At 48.1% G+C, this 19,472-nt stretch overlaps 1 long non-coding RNA gene across 6 annotated transcripts in view; it reads left to right on the top strand.

Moving 5' to 3' along the window:
* Window positions 1–19,472, top strand: part of LOC131494647 (uncharacterized) — a 115,534-nt gene that overhangs the window by 80,532 nt on the left and 15,530 nt on the right. For 2 of the 6 annotated variants that reach the window (XR_009253521.1, XR_009253520.1), the window contains exon 4: window positions 146–327. This is a non-coding gene — a long non-coding RNA (uncharacterized LOC131494647). Of the gene's footprint in view, window positions 1–145; window positions 1,492–2,172; window positions 6,388–6,461; window positions 9,345–19,472 lie in introns of those variants that run through there. The other 4 variants (XR_009253519.1, XR_009253522.1, XR_009253523.1 and 1 more) reach the window with 3 other exon arrangements.

Here is a 19,472-nt window from a genome sequence, read left to right as displayed (position 1 = left end):
CATACTGCGACAGTCAGGGACTGTTGTCCTGTGCTGTACACCTCCGACCTCCCCACGGTTACACAGTGAGTCAAGAGCCAGAGCTGAGCTTAGAAGCCAGGGTCCCGATGGGGTCCAGTTCTCAGCACCTTCTTGTTGCCTCCAGACGTTGACGACTGGCCTTGTTACCACCCACTCGGCTTCCTTCTCCCTGGAGTGTGTCCTCGCCTCTTTCCTTCCCATCCCTTCCCAAGCGTGTCCCTCTTCTCAGCTGCGTCTGGGAACACTGGCCTTTCTCTCCTATTACAGAACTGAACAGCTCAGGCTCGTCTGCTCTCAGGCCCGGAGGTGAGTTCCTCTGCATCCCTGTTGGTCCCTGGTGGTATATGTGCACACAGGCATCGTTCCCTCTGCCAGGGGTTTTGGGGATTGTAGCTGATGTTCCAGCACACGGATACACAGACACAGACACACAGCCACGCTCTAATGGCTGAAAACCCATCCTTTTCTCCCCTCTGGTATTTACGTCTCGGTAAGTTGAGAGTGAGTTAGGGAATCCCTAGATCGAACTCTACTTGCTGCAAACAGGATTGTGGGTAGGAACCGAAAGAAGCCTGTGTGGGCTAAGTGAGGGTAGGCGTGGGACCCAAGTCAGGCAGACCTGGGTCCGTGAAATCTATGGACGCTTGGACGAGTCAGTGAGTTCTCTGAACGTTTGTTTCCTCATCTGTAAATCAGAGCGAAAGAGAATGACAAAACTCCATCTCAGCGAGCTGCTGTGATTGGACTCCCCGACCCCCACCTCCCTCACCTCTGATCCATCTTTCAAATCAGCACCGTGGTCCCCCCTCTGCTCCCCACATCACCTTTCGTGACTTCTCATCAGCTTCACAGCAAGGTCCAAACTCTCAGCACGGCGCGTCTGACGTTCAGCCTCGTTCATTCTGTAAGCATTTATTGAGACGGTGCACAGGGACTGTGTGTGGTAAGCATTGGGAAGCCTATAAGAAAGAATGCCCGCCCTTTTTCTGAAGGGACTCCCCATTTCTGACCCTTTTCTACAATCCAGCCATGCAGAACTGTTGAGGGGCTCAGATTTACCATTATGTCGCCACCCCGGACCTTTGAACATGCTATTCTCTCTGCCTGGCATTTCCCCACCCCTTCCCCTGTCTTCCCGGAACACTAAGCTTTCCCTTCCTTATTTAGGTGCAAACCTTGTCTGTAAAGCCCACCCTGAACACTTAGGCAGAACTGTCCTCCTCTCTTTTCCCTCCCTCCATCATGCACCCCTTTACTGCTCCCTCAGCTCTACCCCCACTAATAGCGGTGATTTACTTACATTGTCTTCCTGCAAAGGATAGGGGTGCAGTTTATTCAATCACCTAACTAGCATCTGGGGGGTGGGTGCTTCACTCTTCCTTTTACCATCAACCACTGACGGAGTGCTTGCCATGCATTAAGTCAAGTTTATGTACTTTATCTCATCCAATCGTCCTTAGCAACCAAATGAGTCTGAGCAACCCATGAGTACGCATGCCCGTTTTACGGATACGAACATTGGGCCCACAAATGGTTAAGGAACTTGTGAAGGTTACCTCGTTGCTAAGTGTCCGAGCCAGGATTTGGACCCGCGCATTCTGACTCTGAATCCTGTGCTCCTGCTACCAGACACGCCGCCCCTGGTGAAGGCTGATAAACGTGTTGAGTGAGCGAACGTTGAATCACAGCGACTGTTCCTGTACCGTTACGTAAGCGAAGCCCCTATTCAGTGCTTTTCAGAATACGCGTAGTGAGGGTTAGGTTTGTTTAAGTTCCCATCTTCTGCAGAGCAGTACTTTCGTACGTTACAATCAAAAATGAATTACTAGAGGGGCGCCTGGGTGGCTCAGTCGGTTGAGCGTCCGACTTCAGCTCAGGTCGCGATCTCACGGTTCGGGAGTTCGAGCCCCGCGTCAGGCTCTGGGCCGATGGCTCAGAGCCTGGAGCCTGCTTCCGATTCTGTGTCTCCCTCTCTCTCTGCCCCTCCCCCATTCATGCTCTGTCTCTCTCTGTCTCAAAAATAAATAAACATTAAAAAAAAATTTTAAATAAAAAAAATTTAAAAAAATGAATTACTAGAGAAAAGATCACACACTAGGATATTGTAATGATATCAGATTGCCTTAAATATTTCGAAATATTTCCTCTCAGTTCCCATCCTTAACATGTGGACCCGTCTTTGAACAGCACTGCTCTATCCGACTGCCGGCTCGGACTGGCCACGTGTTGACGCATTGCAGAATGAATCTGGATCGTATAGCCGACGGTTTTGACGAAGAAAAATGGAAAGCTGAACATCTTGTGGGTTTTTACCATGAGTCACATCCTTTCCTGGGCTCTGTGCGAAGAGAACCGTCTCGTTTTCCAGAGGCGATGCTGCGGCAAGGGGTCTAGGCGAGACCTGTACCCTAGCTACCACTTGGCCGTATCTTCTTATATTTGGAGAGGCAAATAGGCCAGAACGTTAAAACAGCCCAAACTACTATTTCAAAGGACTGTATTGCCCTTTCGTGCTCACATTTGGTTTTGGAAGGGGATTGATGAACTGTTCTATTGATTCAGTAAGGCAGTGACATTATTCACGAGTTCTCCGATAGAACATTATATTCTAAAAAAAAACCCCTCTCTATTGGAAGTTTTTTTCATTGTATTTTAACACACTGGTTACTTTTCTAATGTTTACTGTTTTGAGAGAGAGAGAAGGGGAGAGGGGAGAGAGAGAGGGAGACACAGAATCCAAAGCAGGTTCCGGGCTCTGACCTGTCAGCACAGAGCCCAGCACAGGGTTTGAACCCACAAACCACGAGATCATGACCTGAGCCGAAGTCATACGTTTAACCAACTGAGCCACCCAGGCACCCTCATACAGGTTATTTTTGATGGCCAGTATGGATGCTGAAGCAGTGGGGTTGGGGAAATATACCAGATGCAAAAGAATAAATAACATCAGACATTGCACCTTGAAAGAACCCATAGAGTTCTGGCTCAAGGGTCCCATTGTATAGGCGAGGAAACCAAGCTCTTGGGGATGGGACTTCATGCCCGGAGCTACAGATATACAGTGTTTGTTAGTAAATGAGCTGGGATAAAAAGCCTAATTCCTGGCTATGTCAACCAAACCTTTGGAACCCCCAAAAGCCCCAAGGGTGACAAGGGGGAAACAGAAGTTTCCAGTTCTCTGTACATTGCTGAGCTGGTAAAGCATCCACCCCACTGCCATTCCCTGAGGGATCAACACCATTTACTTTTACATTCTTCACGGGAAAGTCCCAAGGTACTAGTGAAACAACATCCAGAAGTTGGCCACCACTGGCCAACCACTGAGCTATTGGCCAATTCCTCCAGGCATGAAGCCGCGACTGTGGCCTGAATAAGTAAGGTTTACTAAATAAAATATATGATTAACTATTCTTCGAATATAGATAGATGCTACTGCGATCATTCACATGGTTAGGTTGTGTGCTATTAGAGTAGCTGTTTTTCATGTGTTTACTTATTTATTTATTTATTTATTTGGTCAGTGATACTAAAAAGACAAGTACGCCCATATCGGGATCAACAAAATACGTAGACATTAAAACGGAGTTGTCTTATTTGAAAGATTAGAAGGCACAGGTGTAGAGAACTGTGTGTTGAAAACTGCCCTGACCTTAGGGAAACGCAAAGTACTGCACCGCTGTTATGCTCAGGCCCGATGAGAAGCATAGGGGACAGTGGAGAGGACCAAAGGCTTCCAAGAACTGTGTGTAAGTTGAGTTAAGCCTAGTGGTTAGAAGCACTGGTTTTGCAGTCAGTCAGGTGCTCTGGGGCTTTACATTCTTCCTCTTTCCACTCACTACTATCTATGCTCTTGGGCAAGCTGTGTAACCTGACTCTGTTACCTTATCGGTAAAATGGGGCTTATGATACACGTTTCATTGAGTTGTTGTAAGAATTAAATGAAATAATGGGGCTAATGCAATGCTGGGATCATAATAAACATTTTACATATGGTGACTATCCTTCCACCTCAGCCACTACCGAAAGCACTACGACAACCACCATCACCACCCCCACGCCCATCACCATCACCATCACCGTTACCATGACTACCACCCCCATCACCACCACCATCACCATCATCTCCACCCTAGAGGCTACAAAATGTAACCTGGTTAATTTCCCTGCAAGTACTCTCAGCGCTTCCTTATAACAACCTCTTGACTTCTCTTCTAAGATCAATATGTCCTGTGGGAACTGGCCGAGGCGTTTGGGTGTATGTTGCCCCTGAAGTCCCTTGCTTTGCCCCTTTCCATACTTGTTACTTTTCAGCTTCAACCTTTTTCTGCCCATCTTCCCGCCATGGGGTTTGGGGTTGGGCACCAGCTGCAATCCTAGGTTGCTTGAGTTCATGAGTTGAACCCAACAGGGGCAGGCAGTATATCCGAAGCCTCAGTCCAACCATCCGTTGAAGTCAGTCTCTGCTCGCGAACACGGTGTGTGTATGGTAGGTTGAACTTTGGCTTGCCGTCTTCACCGCCTCCAGGCTATAGCATCTGTAGGCCCCAGCATCTGCTCTCTTCTCAAGGTGTGGCACTCCAGTGCCTGGTGAGGACTGAATGTCTTCTGGAAACCAAGTCTGTTTGGCTAGGCCCTGATGTCCTTGCACAGTCAGGACCAGACTCCCATTCCAGAGGCCTGGACTTTTCCTCCCTTGAGGAATAAGCTTACCACTTGGAAACTAGGTAAATGCACAAAATAACCCAAATCATGTGGCCCATGCTGCTCTTTAGGCCTTTTCGTTGTAGGTGGCAAAATCTAAATTCAAATACACTGGAACAAAATGAGTTATGGTATAGTCTCTTGCAACTGAACAAAGACTAGGAAATACTGACTTTGGGCTTGGCCGGATCTAGGCGCTCACACGTCGTCGTTGGGAGTCTCTCCGTCTCTCCTACCTTGATTTCTTTCTCAGGCAGCCTCACCCTAGTGCTGGTCCCAGTTGTGTCAAGTTTCTCCCCTGTCTTCTCAGTGACTTGAGGTGAGATGAGATGAGAGGGAGAGAGAGAGAGAAAGAGAGAGAGATCCTCCAACAATTCCCACAAATGTTCTGTGGTTGACATCTCTTATACATGTCCCTCCCAGCATCAATCGTGTGACCAGCCTGAGGCAGATGACCATCTCTAGAGCTGGGGGCAGGGGTCAGCCCCCGTCAAGCCACATGTCTAGAGATGGGGGGGGGGCGTTCCCCACAGGAAAATCTAGGGGCTCATATCTGAAGAAGGGAAAACTGACGCTGAGGAGACAAAAGGAGTAGTTATCTGTTGAACAGTCTGCTTTGACTGGCCCCAGTCAGCTAAACTTAACTGTAACCAGAACTCGCTGGGAATCTTGGGAAGTGTATGGCTTTGAAGCTAAAAGTCCTGTTTGAATGTTTGCTCTCTCAATTCCCAGCTGAGTGATCATGAGCAAGTTGTTGTACATCCACAAGCCTTGTACTTTTTCCCTTAAAATTAGATGATAATGCCTTCCACTCAGCATTTGTTTTTTTTGTTTGTTTGTTTTTAATTCTTTTTAACGTTTATTTATTTTTGAGACAGAGAGAGACAGAGCATGAACGGGGGAGGGTCAGAGAGAGAGGGAGACATAGAATCTGAAGCAGGCTCCAGGCTCTGAGTTGTCAGCACAGAGCCCGACACGGGGCTCGAACTCACGGACTGCGAGATCATGACCTGAGCCGAAGTCGGACACCCAACCGACTGAGCCACCCAGGCGCCCCTCAGCATTTGTTTTGAGACTTTACCTGTGTGACACACAGTGCCCGGCCTGGGGTAAGTATTCAGGTGACAGCAATCCTTCCCTCCTTTTTATGTTGATACAGCCTGACCCCCACTTGGGTTTGCTGCACCAGGTAAATACTTTTCATCAGAACCTTGGGCTACCACAGAGAATCTGCCTTCCACGTATTTTGCCTTGGCTTCCTCTTTATTATGATCCACGGGTATCAGAGGATCCATCCGTCCGTCCGTCCATCATCGTAACTAGTCGTAGTAATGATAAACAGAGCAATAATTCTGCCTTTGTCTTTTGCCAGACCTGTTTCTGCCCAAGCCTCTTACGTTTTCTCTTCACCAGAGGAAAAGCGGTTGATTTGGTTAGGCAGAGGCGAAGTCACAATGGCCCATGGTTGTATTGGAAAGACCTCTCAGCTCCGCCTCTTGCCCAGGGTCTGTGCATAGCAGCGGGTCCCTAATGCTCCCTTCCACTCACGGGGGGCTCTGTGCGTCAGTCAACCCAGAGCTTAGTTGTACAGGCCAGGTTATATTTCCACCCACTTTATCGTCTCAGAGTGTGTGGTTCTAAGGTTTACTTTCTGGGGTAAGAAAGGTGGTGGGGGGGTGAGGTAGGAAAGGTTTACTTTCTGGGGTAGGAAAGGTGGTGGGGGGGGTGAAGTAGGAAAGGTGGGGTGGTCATAAAGGGAGGAGAGGTAGAGGATCTGTCCTACACGAGCCTAAGTCGTGTGTCTTTTTACCAGAGCCCTGAGCTGGGATTCCAGGAGGCAGTCCAGTTCTCAGTGGAATAGCACTGTACTTAATTTCCCATTTGCCACGTGTGTCTCTGTGTCCCTGGGAACTCTTTGGAGAGGTAGGAACGATAGGAAGGGTGGTATATGATCACCTTTGCTATCGTGACCTTGATACCCTCAGCCCTCGCCTAGAACACGTAGCAGTAGCTATTTATTGAGCACTTTCTGCGTGCGAGGTATGCATGCCATTTGCCCATCTACCCGTGTGTCCACCCATCTGTGTATCCAACTGCTCAACATTTATTGGATGTCTCTTCTGTCCCCGGTGTAGGTAGACACTGCCCCAAAGAAGCCCACACGGTCCAGTAGGATAAGGCTTTCTCGTCCTTCACCCCAACGAATCCTCATTTGCCTCCCTCCTAAATAAGTACGATTGATGCACCAGACCTTCCCTCTAACGCGGAGCCCTTGGGGGTGCAAAGAGATAAAGAATGCGGTGAGCCTCCACCACCGCAGGATTTCGACAAACGTGGAAGGCTGTTCTTTGCTCAATTTTTGGACCCGAGAGGAGAGAGCTGGGCCAGCGCGTGGTCTCTTATTGCTTCTGTAACAAATTGCTACAAATGTGGTGGCTTAAAGTAATATAACAGTATTATGTGCAGTTTTGGGGGTCAACACAGGAAATGAAGCTCATGGAACTGACCTCAAAGCCATGTGGGCAGAGTTGTGTCCTGGGGAGGATTCAGGGGATGGTCCATTTCCTTTTCTAGCTGCTTCGGCCCACGTTCCTTGGCTCATGGCCCCCTCTGCCAGCTTTGAAGTCAGCAACCACTGCCCTCTGCTTCTGTTGTCACATCTCCTCTGACTCTTCTCCCTCCTTTTCCCCTATTTTAAGGGCTCTTGTGATTACTGTTGGGCCCACCCAGATAATCCAGGATAATCTTCCCATTTTGAGATTTCTTTTTTTTTTGTTTTGTTTTGTGAGAGAGAGAGAGCATAATCGGGGAGGGGCAGAGAGAGAGGGAGAGAGAGAGAGAGAGAGTCCCAAGCAGACTCTGAACTGTCAGCGTGGAGCCGGGCGCGGGGCTCGATTTCACCTTGAGCCTTGAGATCACGAGCTGAGTCGAAATCAAGACTCAGACACTCAACCGACTGAACCACCCAGGTGCTGGACGTCTTTGGGAGCTATTACTCTGCCAACACAGCCACTATCACTGTCTCTGCTTCTTTGGGGGAAGTTGCTCAGTCTCAGGTTTCCCACCTGAAAAATGAGCCTCATAACGGCATCACCAACACAGAATTGTTGTAAAGATTGAATGGGAAAGTACTTGTGAAGAATACAGTGCAGCGGGTGGTGCATAGTCAGTGCTCCTTCAATTATAGATGTGGTTATTATTCATTGTGAAGTCATTGTCTTTCAGCTTTCATGGGGGGTGGCCAGAAGGACGAGGGGCAGACAGAGAGATGAATAGTTCTCCAGTCTTCTCCTATCTCTCCTTCTAGTATAATTCCAGACGTTGTCTTTGGGATGGACTGGTCTACAGTGGCCCTTTTCTCAACGTAAGGACTTAGACAGATTTTCCAAGAAAGAAAAATAATTGCTTGCCACTATCAGAAATAGAAATTGAGGTTCACGAAAGCATGCACGTGTCAGTGTGTATGTTGGGGAAGCAGAGGGTTGGGACGGTGTGGGAAGCACTATAAAATGTCTTTGCCTGGAGGCATAACGGTTATGACATCCAGAGCTTGAGTGCTGGGTTTTTTTCCCCTTTTTTGTCCACATAGGAAATATCTAAATCTGCCAGAGCAATTTGGTTTTTCATTTACAGGAACCACAGGTATCACTTCCAAATATTGTTCAGAATAAAACTTAATTGAAAACGTAATCAAACTGGAAAATTGCTTGACAAGCTGGGGTCACATTCGTAAAGGGATGTTTGTTTATCCCTCAGCCGTGATGGGGTCTGTGCTGGCACACAAGGGGACGGCTGGCACGTTGCTCGCATCGCTCACAGTCCCTGCTGGGAAGGAGCCCCCTCAATCTGGCTGCACTGCGTTTGCTTAAAGGTCACCTGTCAGAGAAGCATAGAGCAATCCCTTACTGAGAAGGCACCAGAATAGATCCCTTTTGATTTTACTGCAGGATCCCACTTTCTGTGAGTTCAAATTGCTTGTCAGACAGCGGAGGCTTCACCGCTTCAGAAAAGGGCTCTTCCTGTATCCGTTATGTAAGAATTACTTGAGTGCAGTCACTAGTCTGGGACTCTGATAGCCTAGACTCTTCCCCCGTGTCTCCTCCTTGAAGCTAGGCTGTGCCAAGTAGAAATCCAGAACTCTGGGATGCTAACCCTGAGAAGGCTGTGCTAGTTGGTGTTATTTGTGGACAGGTAACTGTGTCATTCTTGGAGATACTTGATAGAGACAGAAAGTAGCATAGGTCCAGAACCTTAAAGACTGTTATGGGGTGAAATACATCCCTCTAAAATTCACGTGTTGAAGTCCAAACTCCTGGTATCTCAGGATGTGACTGTATTTGAGATAAGGTCTCTAAAGAGGTGATTAAATTAAAATGAGGTTCTTGGGGCGGGGGCGGGGTGCTCCTGAATGGCTCAGTCAGTTAAGTGTCCGATTCTTCGATTCTTTGGCTCAGGTCATGATCTCACGGTTCGTGGGTTCGAACCCCGCATCGGGCTCTGTGCTGACAGCTCAGAGCCTGGAGCCTGCTTCGGATTCTGTGTCTCCCTCTTCTGCCCCTACCCTGCTTGCACTTTGTCTCTCCCTCTCTCTCTCTCTCAAAAATAAACATTAAAACTTTTTTTTTTTTTTTAATTTTTTTTTTTCAACATTTTTTATTTATTTTTGGGACAGAGAGAGACAGAGCATGAACGGGGGAGGGGCAGAGAGAGAGGGAGACACAGAATCGGAAACAGGCTCCAGGCTCCGAGCCATCAGCCCAGAGCCTGACGCGGGGCTCGAACTCACGGACCGCGAGATCGTGACCTGGCTGAAGTCGGACGCTTAACCGACTGCGCCACCCAGGCGCCCCAACATTAAAACTTTTTTGAGAAAAAAATAAAAAATAAAATGAGGTCGTTAGGCGTGAAATCTCCAGAGTAATGAGTGTCTTCTTGAATGCTAATGAATAATGAAGCGACTCCTGGTGGGCCCTTCCATAGCTTCAGGTGGGGGCTGTTTACGACAGAAACCAGACCAAGGCAGGATTAGAGGGTTGAAATTTTCAATGCCATCCCTCAGCCCTTCAGAGAGGGGTGAGGGGTTGGAGATCATGATAATCACCAGCGGCCAACAGCTTCCTCCATCATGAGTGTATAATGGAGCCTCCACACAGAAGCTCTACACAGAAGGGTCTGGAGAACTTCCAGGTTGGTAAACGCATTCATGTGCTGGGAGGGTGGCATCACCCAAACTCCACGGGACAGAAGTGTCTGTGCTGTGAGCTATGTACCTCTTTTTCTGAATGTTCGTTTATACCTTTTATAATAAACCATAATAATGGGCTAAAAAATGAGGTCATTAGGGTGACCTAATCCAGTTTGACTGGTGTCCTGAAAGGAGGAAATTAGGACACAGGTACAGAGGGAAGACCATGTGAAGACACAGAGGAAAGATGGTCTTCCACAAGCCAACGGGCGAGGCCACGGTAGAAACCAAACCACCCCGGCCCACACCTTGATCGCAAATTTCCAGCTTCAGAAATGTGAGAAAATCACTTTCTGCTGTTTAAGCCACCCAGTCTATGATACTGTCTTATGGCACCCTGAGCAGGCTAATACATAGACCCAGAGCTCTTCTGTGTAGCATTAATTTTGGCTCCATTGTGTAATGCTAAGCAGAGCACTAGATTTCTCTGGGTCCCAGTTTCCCTATAGAAAAAAAACGTGGTTAAAAATAACCCCTGTTCTGCCAGATTGACAAGGTTAATGGCGAGGGCTGAATAGGATCGAGATTCTGGGAGGGCTTCCTTAACACGCCTCTCATCTGGGCCGAGTGGACCAGCAGTGAACAGCTTTGGGATTTCTTGGCTGGCCACCACCCAAACCTGAATGGCGAGTGGATGTCATTTCATGTGCCGTACTTGAATAAGTGGCTGTGACGTCTTCGGGTGGTGAGATAGGTTATAAGAATATGTGAGGGGCGCCTGGGTGGCTCAGTCGGTTGAGCGTCCGACTTTGGCTCAGGTCATGATCTCGCGGTTTGTGGGTTCGAGCCCCGCGTCAGGCTCTGTGCTGACAGCTCAGGGCCTGGAGCCTGCTTCCGATTCTGTGTCTCCCTCTCTCTCTGCCCCTAACCCACTCGCATTCCATCCCTCTCTCTCTCAAAAATAAATAAACATTAAAAAAAAAGAATATGTGAAAATTCAGGGGGAAAAATGCCTCCGTTGAGTTGAAATGGGCATATTGCGAATTTAGGAGGAGTGGGAGGTCATCAGTACACTTTTATTTTTCAGCTGAAGTTGGAGGCCATATTCTCGATGACGTCTTCCATTATGAAATCAGTTGACATCTTTCTTTTTTTCCTAAAGTTTATTTATTTTGAGAGAGAGAGAGAGAGAGAGAGAGAGAATATCCCAAGCAAGTTCTGTGCTGTCAATGTGGAGCCCAGTGCAGGACTTGATCCCACAAAATGTGAGATTATGACCTGAACTAAAATCAAGAGTCAGATGTTCAGCTCACTGAGCTACCCAGGTGTTCCAGCACCTTTTTTTTTCAAAAATTTCTGTAGGGGCGCCTGGGTGGCTCAGTTGGTTAAGTGTCTGACTCTTGATTTGGGCTCAGGTCAGGATCTCATAGTCATGAGGTCCAGTTCCTTGAATCGTCTCAAGAGAGAGGATTCTCTCCCTTCCTTTCTCTCTCTGCCTTTCCTCCACAGTCTCTCTCAAAATCAATAAACTTAAAAAATAATAAAAAATTTCTCTGGAAACTTTTAGCATCTATCTTTAAATTTCTTAATCTTATTATTTGTATTATTTTCCCATGGCTGCTGTGGCTTAAAGCAACATAAATGCAGTATTTACAGTTCTGGAGGTCAGTTTCACTGGGCGGAAGCTGAGTGAACCAGCTTGATAGAACCAGGCATGCCTGGTTCCCTTTGGAGGCTCTAGGAGAGAATCCATTTCCTGGCCTCTGCTGGCTGCCAGAGGCTGTCTGCACTCCTTGAATCTTTCTAGAATCACTCCAGCCTCTTGCTTTTGTTGTCGTATTTCTTACTTCCTCCTTTGACCTTCTTGTCCCCCCCCCCCCCCACCGCACACTCATGATTATGTGATTACATTGAGTGCTCACCCAGATGTTCAGAATAATCTCATCTCAAGATCTTTAGCTTAATCATATCTGCAAATCCCTTTGGCCAGATAAGGTCACATTCACAGGTCCTGGGGATTAGAACGTGGGTATATTTGGGGGACCATTATTATCCAGCCTCCCACAATACTGAAGGAGCAACACAGAACAATGTAGAGAATGGGCTTTCCCCCTGATTTCTCTAGTCGTGAGCTTTGTGATCTTGGCAAAGTCACTTAACCTTTCTGAGTTTATTTCCTCACATGTAAAGTGAGTGCAACATTGCCCACCTCACAGGGTTGCTGTGAACAGTTACACGAGAGGCTATGCAGGAACAGGGAACATCTTTCCAAGGACTCAGCTGGCTCTTAGTGAATGGTAGCTATTTTGTTTCATCCACTCTTTTGTTCTTCCGAATTTAGATTGTTCCAACTTAAGTTTTCTGTTTTCCACAGGAAGAGAGAACCATCTCAAACCAAACTACCCCTTGTCTGCTGAGCTTATCCCGCACAGGGGGTCTGAGCCGCCCCACTCGGGCACGGAGGGTGTGTAGGCAGGGGAACATCTTTAGCCTCAAGGAGATCAAAGCTTGTTTAGCCTTTTCCTCACTTATCAGAGGCCAGCACAGCCCTTGGCCAACACGAAGGACTTTGTCTTATCCAGCGTACCATGTAGATCATGTCTCATGACTCTAATAACTGAGAGCTTGAGGGACGCCTGGGTGGCGCCGTCGGTGAAGCGTCCGACTTCAGCCAGGTCACGATCTCGCGGTCCGTGAGTTTGAGCCCCGCGTCGGGCTCTGGGCTGATGGCTCGGAGCCTGGAGCCTGCTTCCGATTCTGTGTCTCCCTCTCTCTCTGCCCCTCCCCCGTTCATGCTCTGTCTCTGTCTGTCCCAAAAATAAATAAAAAACATTAATAAAAAAAAAATTAAAAAAAAAAAATAACTGAGAGCTTGAGACCTGTGGCTCAAACTCTAGTTACCAGGACCAGTCTTGCCTTAAATCGCGGAGTGTTTAACTAGCCCTGCATCTGTGGTACCCACTGTTCATGCTCAAGATTCTCTACTGCTTGGCTGATGGTGCACGGCCTGTACTACAGCTGAGACTTCTGCCTTGAACTTCTTCCTGAAGTTGCCTTCTGGTTTTGCTTCTTTCCTTCTCTGGTGAACTGCCTTCTACCTCAGTCTTTTCCTGGCACTAGTCCCTGCCAAACTCTTGCTAGCTCTACTCCCAGACATTGGGACTTTGCCCTAAAACCCAATTCAGGAAGTAAGAGAGATTCCTTCCTCCTTGATAGAACTCTCTGATACCAGCTACCTGCTTGAGATTCTTGAGCCTCAGAATCTCCTTTGGCCTTTCTGTTGAGAAAACATTTATCCGTCCATCTATGTTTCCACGGATCCATGTATCCATCCATCCATCCATCCATCCATCCGTCCGTCCGTCCGTCCATCCATCCATCCATCCATCCATCCATCCATCTATCCATCCGTCCATCCATCCATCCATCCATCCATCCATCCATCCATCCATCTGTCCATCTGTCCATCCATCCATCCATCCATCCATCCATCCATCTATCCACTATTTATTGAACTGTTGTCATAACCCTGGCTGACACAGAGGTGAACAAAATAAAGTCCTGGCCCTGGAGGAGTTTATACTGCAGTGGAGGAGACAAAGGAGTGAATAGTTACACAATACAGAGTGAGACGTTCGTCAGTTAATACATGAAAGAAGTCGTGTATTACATGAGAGGCTATGCAGGAACAGGGAACATCTTTCCTGGACGAAGTACTTGGTTTTGAGGAGAGAGGTTAGAGGAGTCTTCACAGAGGAGAGAAAAGCTAGAGCTGTTGAGCCTGATTAAAAGGTGTTTTTTCTCTTTTTAAGTTTATTTGTTTATTTTGAGAGAGAGAGTGTGTGGGAGGGGCAGAGAGAGGGAGAGAGAGAGAGAGGGAATCCCCAGCAGGCTCCACACTATCTGCACAGAGCCTGAGGCAGGGCTCGAACCCACGAACAGTGAGATCATGACCTGAGCTGAAGTCAAGAGTCGGACGCTTAACCGACTGTGCCACCCAGGTGCCCCCTGAGGAGGAGTTTTCTAAGTGGACAAACCAGGGCATTGCCCTGCCAACTGCCTGCCTAGCCTGCAGCCCGGGTCCTTCCAATTCCAGACTGTTCCCTCTAATGCTCAACTTTGTCAAAGAGTAGCTTCTATGGACTGAATTGTGTCCCCCCCAGATCCATAGGTTGTGAAGGGTGTGAAGAGGTGTGAATCTCTTACACCCACTGTGACTATATTTGGAGATAGGGTCTTTGGGGGGGCACTTAAGGTTAAATGAGGCCATAAGGGTGGGGTCTTAACCCAACAGGACTGGTGTCTTTATAAGAAGAGGAAAGGGCTCGAGAGCTGTCCCCACTTTGTGAGGACACACCCACACCGAGAAGGTGGCCATCTGCAGAACCAAATCAGCTGGCACCTTGAACTTGGGATTCTAGCCTCCAGAGCTGTGAGGAATAGATTAGTTTTGTGTAAGCCACCCAATTTACGGTATTTTGCGATGATGGCTCGAGCCGACAAACATTGCAGCTGAGGGAAATTTGTCCTTTTGGCTATCCACCTACATTGTAGGTGATGAATAAATATTTAGCGGAGGAGCACAGGCTAAGTGCTTTCAGTAGGTCATCTCATTTAATCTTCATTGTGACACAAGGAAAAAGGGATTATCACCCCCCCCCCCCCATTTCACAGATGACCAAACTGAGGCTCAGAGCGGGTCAGTGACCTACCTGAGGGTCATCTAGTGAACCTGGAGTTTGAACTCAGGTCTGTCTGGTGCAAAGCTGGAGTATCTGCCCTGCTCTCTAGATAAGGATTATTTTGAAAAGTACTGGGGTGCCTGGGTGGCTCAGTCGGTTAAGCGTCCAACTTCGACCCAGGTCACGATCTCGCGGTCCGTGAGTTCGAGCCCCGCGTCGGGCTCTGGGCTGACAACTCGGAGCCCGGAGCCTGCTTCCGATTCTGTGTCTCCCTCTCTCTCTCTGCCCCTCCCCTGTTCATGCTCTGTCTCTCTCTGCCTCAAAAATAAATAAACGTTAAAAAAAATTTTTTTTAAAAAGTACTAAAACCCCATGTCCTGTCCCTTGATTCCATTCAGCAAGGGTGGGTCCATCCTAGGGGCCAGAAGGATACGGAGGCAGGAGCAAGCTCTATCAACTTCAAGTTCTCTTCCTCCGTGCCCCGCCCCCCGCCACAATCAACCCCAGGGCTCCTCCTTCCACTGTGTGCATTCAGGAGCACACCCCATAAATCTCAGGGATTGAAACACACACTGAAGCAAATAACTCACCCTACCTGAGTCTGCTGTTCAATAACTGAACTGGCACACGTGATGAATGGCTACAATGTTATGCCACAGGAAGAATAAATAACAGACACAGTCATCTTTGGAGACGTTATAAATGAGACCCATTCCTTCCTGTCTCTGCCTTAAGGCCATTGTTGAAGGAGTCCGTAGAGGAGAGATGTGCCCAATTTCGTCATGGCACACATGCATTGAGCACCTGCTGTATCCTGGGATGGGCTCTGGGAAGTCAGGGAAGAAGACGATACATTCTGCCCCCACAAGCGAGCCTCTGCCTGAATAAATACGGGCGCCCCTGTACGTGGCTCTGTAAGAGCCGCGTGCCATAGTGTTGAAGCCTCAGGGTGCCGATGGGGAAAACGAATCCGAAGATCCATTCTCCACTGTTACAAAACAGCCTACGGGGACATGCCCAGTGTGTGCTTGGCACATGGGAGGTGCCGGTGCATCTGTGTGTCCCATAAAGGGGTCAGAGTTAGAGACGGGGCTGCTGAGCGTGAGGGGGGAGTTGGTCCTGGAGCGTCCCGGGTGAGAGCTCAGCTCTGCAGCCGCGCACAGTGGACGTTCACGGTCCCTTGCAACTTGACCGTCGTGTGCCAAGCTCAATATCTGGTCCCGTGCTGAGACCAATCTGGGTGTAGAAAGGTAATTCAACACTTCCAGTCAGGAGGTTTTGTAATCTGTAGGTGAAATGCTGCCTTGATTGATTTTCATAGCCCAAAAGTCACTTCCGACCGTGTGCGCTTCGGGAAATGACCTCAAGCATTCTGTTTAAGATCGTTGTCTTGTAGTTTTGAAATAGTGGGATAAGAAACAGAATAAAGGTCTAATTAACCACTTGACTTAGGAGTCCGTGTTTAAACTCCAGGTCCTCTCTCCATTAGCTGTGTGACCTTGGGGTTCCCTCGCCACCACTCTGAGCCTTCCTTTCAAGGTCTGTCAACAGCAAACAAGCCAAAAGGGATTATAGTATCCACTAAACTGGTTGTCGTAAGGCAAACGTTGACATTATCTGTGTAGAGTGCTTAGCACATGTGTCCAGCCCTTAACGATAGCAGTTCTTACTAAGAAAAGAAGGGAGTGAGCCAGGAAGGATGGGAGGGAAAAGAGAAGGACGGGGAGAGAAAGAAGATGGAAAGGAAGGACAGAGGTGGAGGGGCCGACCACAGCACTGTCTTCCCGTAATTGAAGAGCTGTGCTAGAAAGAAAGTGAGAGACTTTGCTGAGGACCCGTCTGTACAAGGGGAGGGAAGCAGGTGCTGTCTAATAGGCCCAGTTACTGTAGCAGGTGCCATCGAGGGAAAGGCTGGACGGAGATGAGCTACAGACAGGGACGCCTGGGTGGCCCAGTCTGTTGAGCACCCGATTCTTGGTTTCGGCTCAGGTCATGATCTCACGGTTCCTGAGATCGGGCCCCTCATCGGGCTCTGAACTGACAGCGTGGAGCCTGCTCGGGATTCTCTCTCTTGCTCCCTCTCTGTCCCTCCCCTGCTTGCACTGTCTCTATCTCGCTCAAAAATAAATAAATAAACGTTAAAAAAAAATTAAGATGAGCTACAGACATTGAGAAAAGGGTCTCTATAGAATCCTATAAGGGGAATCCTACTAAATTGGCAGTTTTGTACACCTAATGCACCTTATAAATATATATAGAAACCTTGGTTCTGTGAATTATGTCAGCAACCACGTCCAAAAACCTGAACCATGCGCCACGCCGGGTGCTGAGCGCTTTACTTCTTTTTGTTTAAATTTTGTGTGTGTGTGTGTGTGTTGCTTTTTTTAACGTTTATTTTTTGAGAGACCGAGAGAGACAGAGCGTGAGTGGGGGAGGGGCAGAGAAAGAGGGAGACGCAGAATCAGAAGGAGGCTCCAGGCTCCGAGCTGTCCGCACAGAGCCCGACGTGGGGCTCGAACTCACAGACCACAAGATCATGACCTGAGCCAAAGTCGGACGCTCAACCGACTGAGCCACCCAGGTGCCCCTGAGCGCTTTACTTCTAATACACATATTACCCCCACGGCAGCTCTATGAGAAAGATGCCGTCAGCCTCTCTGCAGAGGGAGAGGAGACTCCGTCCGGAGAGCATTATGTTTGGTGTTAGGAACACTTAACGGAGCAGCTGTTTGGGATGCCTGGGTGGATCGGTTGGTTCACACACACACACACACACACACACACATTAAAAAACCCCAAAACATAGCAGCAATCCTTTTAGCAAGTTTCAAGTATACAATACCAACTATCTCGTCCCCATTTCCCCCACTCCTCCAGCCCCTGCCAGCTACCATTCTGCTCTCTGTTCCTGCAGGTTGACTATTTTAGATGCCACATCCACACCACAAGTTGGGTATTATTGGGTAAGTTATTATTATTATTATTATTATTATTATTGGGTAAATTATGAAGGGATACTTCCCAAACCCCACGACCTCCATTACGATATTACCTGCATGCTCTGTGATTTATTTGTTGACATTACATATCAGTTTATCCCTCTGGACTGTGGCCTCCTCAGAAGCACTCACACGGATCTATTTATCTTCGTATCTTCTGTGCATAGCAGCTCCAGGCAGAAAAGATGCTCAATCAGTATATTGTGAAAGAATGGATTTGTGAATTAGGATTCGAGGGAAACAGGAACACAAAAAGATGATGAGAAGGAGAAGGGAAACATTTTGTTAGTGCCTACGGGGTACGGGACTCGGAAGCACTGTACTTACACAGCCTCCTGCAGAGGCTAAAAAGCTAAAAGCTTTAATTTCAGATATACGTGCAGCTAACATAGGTCCATCCAACCTGATGCACTTGAATGAGATGTGGGAGGTGGGGCAGAGCTTACTAGAACCTTTTTTTTAAAAAATATTTATTGGGGCGCCTGGGTGGCGCAGTCGGTTAAGCGTCCGACTTCAACCAGGTCACGATCTCGCGGTCCGTGAGTTTGAGCCCCGCGTCAGGCTCTGGGCTGATGGCTCGGAGCCTGGAGCCTGTTTCCAATTCTGTGTCTCCCTCTCTCTCTGCCCCTCCCCCGTTCATGCTCTGTCTCTGTCTGTCCCAAAAATAAATAAAAAAAAAAAAAAAAAAAAAACATTAAAAAAAAAAATATTTATTTATTTATTTTTGAGAGACAGAACGAGAGAGAAATTGGGAGTGGAGGAGGGGCAGAGAGGGAGTCAGAGAATCTGAAGCAGGCTCTGCACTGACAGCAGAGAGCCCAGATGTGGGGCTCGAACCTACAAGCTGTGAGATCATGACCTGAGCTGAAGTCAGACACTTTACTGACTAAGCCACTCGGGCGCCCCGCTTGCTAGAAACTTTATGATGGTGTCCTTACTCTGCCCTCTGATCTCATCTTTCCTTGCTTTTTCCTCTAAGCTTCACTCCAGCCATCCGGAATTTCCCCCACCTATTCTCCTATGTGCCTAGATCTCCCTTGATTCTTCACTGGGAACTTTGCTCTGCCTAATAGTGGCTTTCTAGCTAACTTCTGAGCTCAGCTCACATACCACTTCCTCCAGGCAGCCTTGCGTGACTCTCACAGCCTGGATTAGGTGCTTTGCTGTGGTAAGAATTGTAAAGAAGCTCTCAAGATTTTCATTCCCTGGTGAGTTAGTCAAACGATAATCTAGGTGTTGCAGATCTGATGAAAATCCTATGTTAGTTGAGTTTAAAGGGGGGGAATTTTCTGGGTTGACCTAATCACCTATGCCCTTAAAAGCAGAGAACTTTCTTTGGCCGGTGGTTGAAGAGGAAGGCAAAAGGGGATGTTAGAGAGATTCAAAGACTCAATGTGTCATTTCCGGTTTGAAGATGTAAAGAGCCACGTGAGAAAGGATGGCTCCAAGTGGCTTCCAAGGGCAGAGAGCATCCCACCCCCGCCCCCACCCCCACCCCCACCCTCCTAGGAAAGCCAGCAAGGACACGGGAACCTCAGTGCCAGCACCACACCGAGCAGAATTTTGCTGCCAAACTGAATGAGCTCCGGATAAGAGCCTTGCCTGGTTGACACCTTCGTTCTGTCCTCCTAGACCCTGAGCAAAGAACCTCCCAATCCACTGGGCTTTCCGACCTACAGAACCCGGAGATTATCCCTGCGTGCTGTTTTCAAACACTCAGTTGATGGTAATTTCATACACAGCGATAGAAAACAGATACCTTCGTTATGTGTTCCCTTGGAACTCTGTTATTCTCTTATTAGCACAGTGACATTGTGATGGCTTATTAAATTATGTCTCCAACTCCATTGTGAGTGCCCTTAGGGCAGCGGTTCTGCTGTCCTT

Source organism: Neofelis nebulosa, chromosome 14 (assembly GCF_028018385.1).
Source record: "Neofelis nebulosa isolate mNeoNeb1 chromosome 14, mNeoNeb1.pri, whole genome shotgun sequence".
Taxonomy (NCBI): Eukaryota; Metazoa; Chordata; class Mammalia; order Carnivora; family Felidae; genus Neofelis; species Neofelis nebulosa.
This window is presented reverse-complemented; position numbering and strand designations above follow the sequence as displayed.